The sequence below is a fragment of the Nannospalax galili genome, unplaced genomic scaffold (genome assembly GCF_000622305.1).
Source record: "Nannospalax galili isolate Female #2095 unplaced genomic scaffold, S.galili_v1.0 scaffold1519, whole genome shotgun sequence".
NCBI lineage: Eukaryota > Metazoa > Chordata > Mammalia > Rodentia > Spalacidae > Nannospalax > Nannospalax galili.
Window position 1 is genome coordinate 642,333 of NW_008342631.1, and position 11,497 is coordinate 653,829.

Consider the following 11,497-nt stretch of genomic DNA (forward strand, 5'->3'; position numbering starts at 1 on the left):
AGTGAGTTCTTACCCATAACTGAAATGAACTCTTATAAAGGATTAACACTACTTTGATTTTACATTTCTAGGCTTTTCTCTCATAATTATTTGAGATTCAAAGAACATTGCAGTGTGCCTGCTCTGTCATGTGATTTCACGAAGGGAATATCTAAAGGCATTGTTTAAATTCATAGGGATCTTAGGCACAATGAATTTGCAAGGAACTGAAATCTAAAGGCATTTCCATATTGTTTACATTGACAGGTTTTTCCTTCCCCCAGTATGAGTTCTTTTGTATCTTTCTTATAAAGTGGGTTTTTAGGGAATGGAGAGATGGTTCAGCAGTTAAGAGCACTGGTTGCTCTTGCAGAGGACCTGGGTTCAATTCCAAGCACTTACAAGGCAACTAACCCCTGTCCTTAACTCCAGTTCCAAAGGATCTAACACCCTCTTCTGGCTCTGCTGGCATTGCACACATGGGTACATTTATCATACATACTGGGAAAATACCCGTGCACATTAAAATAAAAATAAATAAATCAAAGGGTACTGTTTTCAAAAGTAGGTTATCAAAAGGCTTTACTGAATAGTTTGTATTCATAGGACTTTTAGCTAGCATTGTTTTTCATTTTTATGACAATTGTGACATGTAAAAGCTTTATCACACTGTTTACACCCACAGCGTTTTTGTCCAGTATAAATTTTTTTCATGTCTTCAGAGATTACTGTGACAGCCAAAGGCTTTTTACATTCATAGAGTGTTTTTTCTGCAGCATGAGTTTTTTCATGCCTTTGAAGAGTAATATGCTGCCTAAAAGGTCTACCACACTGTTTACATTCATAAGGTTTTTCTCTAGTATGAATTTTTTCATGTCTTTGAAGGTTAATATGCTGCCTAAAGGCTCTACCACAATGTTTACATTCATATGGTTTTTCTCCAGAATGAATTTTTTCATGTCTTTGCAGATCTGTGTACTGCCTGAAGGCTTTACCACAATGTTTACATTTATATGGGTTTTCTCCAGTATGAATTTTTTCATGTCTATGGAGAGTACTGTACCACCTAAAGACTCTACCACATTGTTTGCATTCATAGGGTTCATCATCAGTATGAATTTTTTCATGTCTTTGAAGGCCAGTGTGATGCCTAAAGGCTTTAACACACTGTTTGCATTGATAGGGTTTTTCCCCAGTATGGATTTTTCATGTCTTTGAAGAGTACTATACCATCTAAAGGTTTTATCACACAGCTTACATTCATACAGGTTTTCTCCAGTATGACTTTTTTCATGTAATTTTAAGGAAGCAGGAAATCTGAAGGCTTTACCACATTGTTTACATTTGAAGGGTTTTTCACCACTATGAATTCTTTCATGTCCTCGAAGATAAGTGGAAGAACTCAGCTGTTTCCCACATACATTACATGGGTATTTTCTTGCAGTTTGAGGTCCTCCATGTGTGTGAAGTGAATTCGCATCCACAGAGGCCTTTCTACTTTCCTGTATTCACAGGATTTTTTGCACTGTGTGTCTCTTGACATACTCCAAAAGAACTTGGAAAACCAAAAGATTTTAAACATGCCTTATATTTACAAGGTCCTTGAACAATATGAGTTCTCATATGTCTTTGACAGCTTGTGAGAGAGTTAGAGTTCTGGGGCTTGTTTCCATACTCCTCATGCTCATACGGTTTGTACTGAGAGTGAGAGGTAGTGTGGTTATTAAATGGTGAGTGATACATAGAAACTTTTCCATACACATTGTTTTCATAAGATGCTAGTTCACTAGAAATTGTCATGCTCATACAGACATTTGCTATCTGAGTGAAAGTTTCTCCATCTTGAAGATCTTCTTTTTGCTCAAACATTGAACTTCTGTAAAAATGATAATATATTAGTAATAGCTGATTTATTACTGAGTGTTTATGGTTTATGGCAGGGTATAGGTCATACACTGTTCCCAGTATTGGGTAAAGCATATGCCTTTTGTCATATCTATATGGTCTGAAACTAAATAGGATAATGATTCAATAATATCCTATCACAGAGCTATGATTTTTAAAAAGTGACTTTTAACATCAGTTCCTAGACTATACCCAAGTGAAATGCTCTGCAAACACTGAATAGCATTCTTACATTGAAGTACACATTACATTTCCTAATGATGAAACATTTATACTTGCATAGATTTCTTTTGATGGTTTATTCATAAATGTCCACATTAAAATTCTTTCAATGGGCTGCTGAAGAGCTGGCTCAGCAGTTAAGCACAGTTGCTGCTCTTCCAGAGGACCACAGCTTGGTTGTCAGCACCCACATTGGGTGGCTCACAACTTTTATAATTCCAGCTCCATCTGTCTAACACCCTCTTCTGGCTTCCTTGGGCAGTGCATGTAGGTGTGCACACACATATATACATACACACGCATACAGAGAGAGAGAGAGAGAGAGAGAGAGAGAGAGAGAGAGAAAGAAAGAGCGAGAGAAACACATATACACATCATAAATATTTTTTAAAATTCCTTGAAAGGAACTTTGCTACCACTTTTGCATAGAAATTACCTAAGATTTCTTCCAGGACTTTAATGATGATTTTCAATGTTCTGGTCTTCCCATTTGTTGCCTAAAATGCAGTAAAAGGAAATTTATGAGGAATTAGAAATTACAGAAAAATTAATTTCTAGCTTCAGTGTATATTGAATCATGCCTGATTTATACACATTCTTCCCTTTCTGTATTTCAAATAACAGAAGACTACTGATACCAAGAAACACTTATTCCTTAATATACTAAATGAAGATAAGATGATATTTTTATCTATAGCAGTGAGGTTCCTGCAGGTTTCCAGCATCACCTCTCTGTAGAGATTCTTCTGAGAAGGATCCAGCAAAGCCCACTCTTCCTGGGTAAAGTTCATGGCAACATCCTCAAATGTCACAAAATCCTAAACATTCCATAAACTCAGATGATGATATGATCACCAGATTCTGCACTATCCACACATTTTGTTCCTTGACACAGAAGTTCTAATTCAAACTTTGAGTGGTTCTGAAGGACAGCGTGCTGGAGGGACACTCCTCTCACTACTGTGCCCAGGGCACAGGATGTGCTGGGCTCTGCCCCAATTCTCTTCCTACAGCACATGTCTACTTCCTCCTGTCTTAAGAAAGTCTGACACCCTGATGTACAGAATGGAGGTAAATTAGCATGCAAGAGCCTGCTTGTCCATAGAAAGTTTTGATGGTGGGAAGAAAATTTTATATTTTGGTAGAGATTGCATGAACATAAATGAATAATCACTCAGTATGAGTGATTTATACAAACTTCATGGTGCTTTACATAAAACTGTTCTCATTCTGAAAGCCCATTAATCTTTTCTAAGCTCATAGGGTAACTAAGGGATGAGCCCCCATGTCCCCAAATAATAACAGGCATTGAGTGTAATAAGCATCCCTGATGGGCACAATTTCACACATGCTGTCACAACTTGTTAAATGGAGAAATGAGCCAATCCCATGTGCTTACAGAAGAAACCACTGAGTAAGTAGTTTACTCAAGCCTAAATTTAATCAAATAACAAATATGATACATGATCAATATTTAAAGATCCTAAAGCAATACTTTTTGAATTTTATATAAGTAATGTAAATTGAGAACAGAGTAAGTATAAGATGATGTGCTTTAGAAAGAACATGGTGTATCCAGTTATGTGGATAGATATATAGTCATAGCTGCATCAGAGAATGAGATGAGGTTCATGTGAGCCCTGAAGTCCAAGTCAACCTATGCAATGTAGCAAAACACCCATTTCCAGAAGAAAAATGGAAGGGGATAAGCATGAAAATGACATAGGGAAGGAATGTGATAAGGCAGGAAGAAGCGTATTTTCACCAAAATTCATATCCTACATATTGCACTTTTAGAATATCTCATGAATCTCCAAACAGACATTTTTGGAGTCACCAAATACTATTTTTCAAAACTGACTAATGATAACAAGTGTCTAGCAATTGTCAAGTCTTATGAACAACACAGTGATGTTTTACTAACACACTTTAAGAACTTCTAAACTATAAGGTAAAGGCACAAGATCAAAATTAACATCCCATTTCCACAACTTAAAAATCAGGCCATTGGCTAGGCAATGCGGCGAACACATTTAATATATCACTCAGCAGGCAGAGATAGGCAGATCTCTGTGAGATCATGGCTAGCCCGGTCTACATAGCAAGTTCCAGGTCAGCTAGGGCTACAGAAATACCCTGTCTCAAAACAATAAACAAACAAAAAAACCAAATCAGGTCATATAGCATCCACAGAGATGGCTCAGCAGGTAAAGCACTTGCCTCACAAGCTTGATGACCTGAATTTGATCCCTGGAACCCATGTAGACATCAAAGGAGAGAAGAGATTCAACAAAGGTGTCCTCTGACAACTGTGACACACACACACACACACACACACACACACATACTCATATACATACACACTGTACATGATAAAATTTTAAAAATGAAAAAAAAAAATCAAATCATCAACATTCGTAGTCTGACCCTTTGTGACCCATATATACTCATATACATACACACTGTACATGATAAAATTTTAAAAATTAAAAAAAAAAATCAAATCATCAACATTCGTAGTCTGACCCTTTGTGACCCATGACATTTTACACACACATCTACAAACCAATTCTGAATGCCCAATGATGCCCCACAGGATGAGGCACTCTCAAGACAAGTTAAGTTCTTCAATTTCTATCTTAACAAAATGACATGAACTGCAGCAGTATGCCAGATATGGACTTCTGATCTGAGAAAAATCATAGTTGGGCAGGCCTTCACTTCCCCAAAGACTTCTCCACATGACCAATACAAAGCTAGTGTCTTTGTGAACCTCATCCAGACACCCGGCATGTGGCTCCAAAATGAAACTGGATTTCATGTTCATGAGTCAGAAATCCACTATTCTAAATGGAATGCCATGGCTTACTGTTGAGTCCAAGTCCCTTTCAGATAATTGAGAGATCTGTCACATCTATGCCTGCCTTTTTGACTGGCACTACACATCATTGAGACCTACGATGGGTCCTGCATTCTCAGTCCCAGACTGACCTGTGGGAAAGACTCATAATTGGTATAAATTTGAACCTCAAATCTTCTCATCTGAATTTTCAGGTGCAGATGATAGCAAATGTCTATTCACAACCAAAAGGACAATACCAATATGCTAAAGAAATGATTCTACCCAAGTCTAGTTTACTGAACGAGTGAACTTACTGCAATTACTTACAGGACACTAGATAGGACACTACTTACAGGTCCATGGTCAAAAGCAAGGCAGCTGTTATCACTGAAAACCCACCTCAGCATAGATAACAACTCACAAAAACTCCACCCACAAAGGTTCCTGAACAACTACGGGAGGGATCTTTCAGGCCAGAGAATCAGCATCTTCAGCATCCGTTCATGTGCATATGTTAATGTTATACGTACACATAATAGGGATGACAAGTATTGTCAATCTTGTCTCAGGAGATTCCTGAGCCTCCTAAGTGTACTTTTTAAAAAAGATTTTTGTTGTTGTTGTTCTTTATGTGTATGTGTGGGGGCCTGAGGGAATATCATGTGTATTTGGTTCCCTCAGAGGTAAGAAGATTCCAGATCCTCTGGAAATGGAATCATAAGCAGTTATGAGAACCAGACATGGGTGCTAGGAACCCAAACTCCTCTAGAACAGCAGCAAGCTCTCTTAACCATTGACCCAACTCTCTAGTCCCCTGTTTAGTGTTTGAAGTTATAAGCCTCCATATTTCCTTCATGAGAAAATATTAGTTTGGAAAAAATACCACACAACACTCTATCCCTTCTTTGGGATCTTAGTTTCCGCTTATCTTGTCTTTCTGACCCTTTTTTGACATGTCCTGTGAGCCCCTCTTTGTATCATTCTGTACTTCTGGTGACTTATAACACAAAGGGACAAAAGTGTAATAGGGCAGACACTTGATTGGACTGTCCTACAAGGACCTTACACTGCTCTAAAGCCTCTTTATCCCACATTATTCCTAATCTCCACAGGGCACTCCTCTTTATCAATTTATGCAAAGATCAGGCAACTCGGGCAGGGAGGTATACAAAAGCAACCAACACCCTAGAAGTCCAATAGATATTTTCTATTTGCAAGCACAGAGTGCTATAGGATTTTTCTCAGTAAGTTTGCAGGGCATTATATACATCTAACCTGACCACAGTACTGCCAAGAGTACATTAGATTGGGTTCAATAAGGGAAGGTGTGGATAGTGGAGGGGATCTAAATACCATCAACTTATATTATATGAAAACTGCAAAAATTCAATTTAAAAAAAAGGAGAAAAAAGCCAGATAGAGTCAGTCAGTGTCAACCTTTACAAACACATTTAGAAGAACACATATGTAGCTGAAACACACAAATTCGATTCAATGAACTCTGAGAATCTGCTTGTGCTGAACTCTCTCCCTGGAAAGAACACACCATTCTCTGATGCTCCTCAAATTCCCTCCCACTCCAACAAATGGCAGAGTCCTCATAGACCACTGAGAGTTCAGCTGGTAGGGAGAAAATGAAGCAGCCTCAGTGCACAACAATATTGCCCAGAGTTTGAACCCTTCTTTGCAGTGGTTTTGATTCCTCATTTCTTTCCAATCGCAACTCATTCCTTTTTAAGAATGATTCCTTTTTAAAAAATTTTTTTTAATTAATTTTATGTGTACGAGTGTCTTCTGCATGTACATAAGTGTACCCATGTCAAGCAATGCCTGTGGAGGTCAGAAGAGGGCGTCAGATTCCCCTGGAACTGGAGTTACAGATGGTTGTTAGCCCCCATGTGGGTGCTGGGAATCGAACTCAGGTCCTCTGCAAGAGCAGCCAGTGCTCTTAATGTTGGAGCCATCTCTCCAGCCCTAGAATGACTCCTTTTCTACCTAGATGTGGGCCCATGCCGGAATATCCTAGGTCCCCACTTTACATGGGGAAATCCTCTCTCTATCAACTAACTGGACCAACACATGCACCATGGCCTTCATCAAACCCAACATCCAAGTTTCCCTTAATAATCAGTAAGGCCTGAAATATCACATATGTCAGGGACTCACAAGGCCATTCAAGACTGAGTTCATCCTCTTGCTGCAGGACTCATAAACCACTGTATCCTCTGTTAAATATAACAATAAAGAGATAAAAAGCAGCAGTGGTTAGTCAGGGAAGGAAGCTTCAAAATTCCCTCGAGGAATGAGGTTTATGAGGAGAATGAACCTCAAGACCATGAGTGGACTTAGAGACGTGAAGAAGAGCATTAGACAGAAAATAGTACTATATAGAAGGCCAAACACGATGGGGCCTTAAGAAGAAAAAGCTTCCCTTTAAAACCGTGAGAGGGGACTGGAGAGATGGCTCAGTGCTTACTGGTGTGTTCTGCTTTTACCAACGACCAGAGTTTGATTCCAAGCACCTAGAATGGGCCACTCACAACAATGTGTAACTCCAGATCCTGGGTCCATGACCTCGGTGGGCACCTGCACTCATGTCTACAGACACAAACATGTAATTAAAAATAAAGTAAATATTTTTAAAAGCCTGGAGATGAGTTCATTTAGAGTGAAAATAAGAGAGGGAGAGAGGAGAGCCACAATGAGAGGAATGGCAAGGGAGAGACCTAAGAAAGTTCACACAAATCTCAGCAGAAAGCCATAGAAGAATCCGCCGAGAGATCCCAAGAGCAAAGGAAATGGCAGATTTCTAAGTTTTCAGTGCTGGCCTGAAGTTTCATATCATGTGGCTTAGTTCAACATAACAAGATAACTTACAGGACAAAGAGGACGGAGGTACTAGGTATCGTCATTAAAGAGCTGTCACACCACAGCACAGACTGCTTCTCAACTCTGTCCAGAATGCAGCGGGGAGCTGCAGCAGTCAGTTTACTTCAGCAGGAGAGAAAGCAAACGTGGAAAGGAAGGACGCACTGCGGAGTGGAGGGCGCACAGAGCCGAGGGGGCTGCGAGGGGCTTCCTCTACTGTGCGGACTGTGAGTCCTGGGCCACATCTCTCCTCCCCTTGCCCCGCCCTGGGTCCGGAGCGGTTCCTTTCCCGAAATAGTCGGAGGCTTATTTTGAAGAATCTTTTTACCCAAAGTTCAGTGTTAAATTCAATACAAGAATATGAACAGAGCTGTCAACATCCATATTAGATGAACTTACTAGGGAAAACGAAAAAGGTGTCTGCACGTGTTCCTTAGGGAGGAGCTTCATAGGGGTCACGGAACCTGCTCAGACAGGCTGCTGTCTTCCCACCCCGTCCTTCCTCTTCCCTACACAGCTTGCTTTTTTTTGGGGGGGGGGGGTCTTTTTGAGGCAGGTTTCCCTGTAGCCCCAGCTGGCCTGGAACTCGCTGTATACACCAGGGTGGCCTTGAATTTACAAAGATCCACCTGCCTCTGCCTCTGGAGTGCTGGGATTAAAGGCATGCACCACCACGCCGGCTTCCGACCTTGACTTTTAGACTCTACTGTTCACTTCCCCTAACACTTGTCCACACAGCACAACAGCACGATCCCGCGCTCTGCACAGTCCCGACCCTGAAGCTGCCAGCGCAGGCGGAACCTCCCGCAAGTGCCAGGAGCAGAACCAGCTGCAGCAGGAAACGCCACAGGCGGCCGCGCTGGGAACCTGGTCGCCGGGACCGCACAGGACGCCGATCAGGTGCCGCCCGCCCGGGGAGGACCCAGCACAGCCCGCTCTGGCGGCTCCAGCGGCCGCTGCTCCCGTCTGCACACGGCCGGCCCCGGGCTCACCAAGGCCGGATGTGTCTCATCACAGCGCCCAGAAGAACGCGGGCGCTCACGTGGCCTTCCTTGGTATAGAGCTGAAACCTGAGTAAGGAAGCCAGAAAGAGCCCGCCCCCGCCGGTGCTTCTGATTGGACCAGCACCCGGGAAGCCCTGATTTACCAATCAGCCCTCCTCTGATGACTGAGTGACAGGAAGGGGGCCATCTGTGAGACAGAGCTCAGCTTGATCTACGCAACGAGTTCCAGGCAGGCTGCAGGAAGACCCTGTATCAAAAAAGAAGAGAAAAGGCTCTGTTGCTTTAGAAAGTCTAATTATCCTGTTTAGAGCTTATCTTCTCAATTCCCCTCATCACATATACTTTGTCATCCCAGACTAAATCACATTGTCCTGCCACACCCAGATAAGATAGTAAACTCAGATAATTTTATTCATTCCGGCAGTTTGGAATTAGTCTGGTCTCCTCTGGGACAGCTCCCCTCCCCTTCCCATCTCCTGGCAGTAACCTCTCTGTGACTTTAAGTATCCTTCTTAGTCAAGCTCCTTCTGACAGACATTGTACTGTTCATGTAATGGTGTCCCACCTCAAGAGTGGGTCATGTCTGAAGGTCTGTTTCTTACTATCTAATTCCTGAAGGATAATTTTGTGTTGGGTTTCACAAACTATCAACCATGGTTCTTCTCATTTTCTTCTATATTTAACTGATTGCTCACCCCATAACACTCAGGCTGGACATTTTGATCCAAAGAAATAACACACTGCACGTGTGTAACACCAGAACTCAGGGAACATAAGCAGCAGACCAGGATTTCAGTCAGCCATTGCTACATAGTGTCTTTAACACATGCCAAATGGGAGAAAAATTATTAATGCATGGTAAAGGTATACTTTATAAAAAAGAGATTACAGCAGTGATCCATGGAATGGTAAAATGATAAAAGGACATCACTGTTAGCAAAAGTTTACTTTTTGAAAAGAAACATGATAAACTCTTAGTTATACTGAGTTCAATAATTCACGGAGACTTTGGGAGTATAGGCCATTAAGAAGGTTATTAGATCCAGGGCCTGAGTCTAAACCCTGGACTTGGAACCCCAGGGTGACCTCAAACTCATGATTTTCTTGCATTGCCTTCCTCAGTGCAGGGATTTCATGCCCAGCATGAGTTTATTTGTAGTCAGAACTTCTTTCCTTGTCTCTGAACTATTCTCTCTCCAAAAGAATTAGAAAGACTCACAGCCATCCCAGCCGAAGTTCACTGCCAAGTTTGACTGTTTCTTTCCTATAGGTGACGTTCTAGCTATTAGAATAAAATAGCTCATTTTTTGTTATAAATTACACTTCTGTAGAATATCAACAAAAAGTTTGAAAGTTTTACAAGCCTCATACAAAACACAAACATGTTCAACAAACATTTTAAGGCCAGCTTGTTATACATAGCAAGTTCCTGGAAACTAGTTTCAAAAATAAGTGCTTATAATAGACATGTTGCCACTAAGACATCAACATCACCCTGGAAATAGTTCTAGTTAGGAGATATCAGCTAGGAAAATGCCTTCCTAAGCCTTGAATGCATGAAACTTAGGTGCTACTCATGTTGAAAACCTTTGCATAATATATAAAGTTTAGATACACAGCTTTATATATTTATAGTCACAGGTACATAGACTATTACTGTGCTAAAATCACATTAACATAAGAGTTGTTTATTAAATGATCACTTAAAAGCATTTAATGGGCTGATGAGATCACTCAGCAGGGCAAAGCACTTGCCACCAACCGTGATAACTTGAGTTTCAGCCCCCAAACCCACATTGTGAAAAGAACTGATTCTTGAAACTTCTCCATCTCTGCATGTGCATCATGACACATGGGTATGATTGTGCACCTGTACACATACATACATACATATGTAAATGTAATAAAAAATAGAGAGTTCGGTGTCTATAGAGTCTCTTTGAAATAGTGTCTCATTATGTAACCCTGGCTGACCTGGAACTTGCTATGTAGAACAAGCTGGCCTTGAACTCACAGAGATTCTCCTGCCTCTGCCTTCCAAGTGATGAGATTAAAGGCATGTGCTGCCATGCCCAGCACAGAGTTTTTGGTCCTTGTTTTGTTTCTGTATCAACAGATTTTTTTAAAATAACAATGACTTTTCAGGGTCAGGAAAGAATCTTATTAATATAATGAGGACTAGATTCTAGTTTGATATGTGTAATGAATTTTTAAAATATATTTTATTATTTTTATTTTATATGCACGTGTATTGCCTGCATGTATGTGAGTGCACCCGTGTCATGTAATGCCTCGGAGGTCAGAAGAGGGCTTCAGATTCCCCTGGAACTGGAGTTAAGGATGAATCATAGCCTCCATGTGGGTGCTAGGAATTGAACCTGGGTCTTCTGCAAGAGCAGTCAGTGCTCTTAACCACTGAGCCATCTCTCCAGCCCATAGGAATTCTAATTATCTTTAAACATAATCTTCACAAATGTTCTGTGATTTACTGAGACCTATTGCAAGGTACTTAAACTTTTTGGATTTGTTCTTATCCTTATTTCTTTTTGGGCCATTCAGTCATTTTACCTTAGGATAAAATCTCACATGACCATACAAAATGTTTTCCTTAATGTCATGAGAAGGACCAAGACAAGAAACAAATTTATCAACTTATTAAAAGAGTTGAATCCAACTT

At 40.7% G+C, this 11,497-nt stretch overlaps 1 pseudogene; it reads right to left on the reverse strand.

Moving 5' to 3' along the window:
• Positions 1 to 594: 594 nt before the first annotated feature.
• On the reverse strand, positions 595 to 2,897 carry LOC103738625 (annotated as a pseudogene).
• Between the last annotated feature and the right edge of the window lie 8,600 nt (positions 2,898 to 11,497).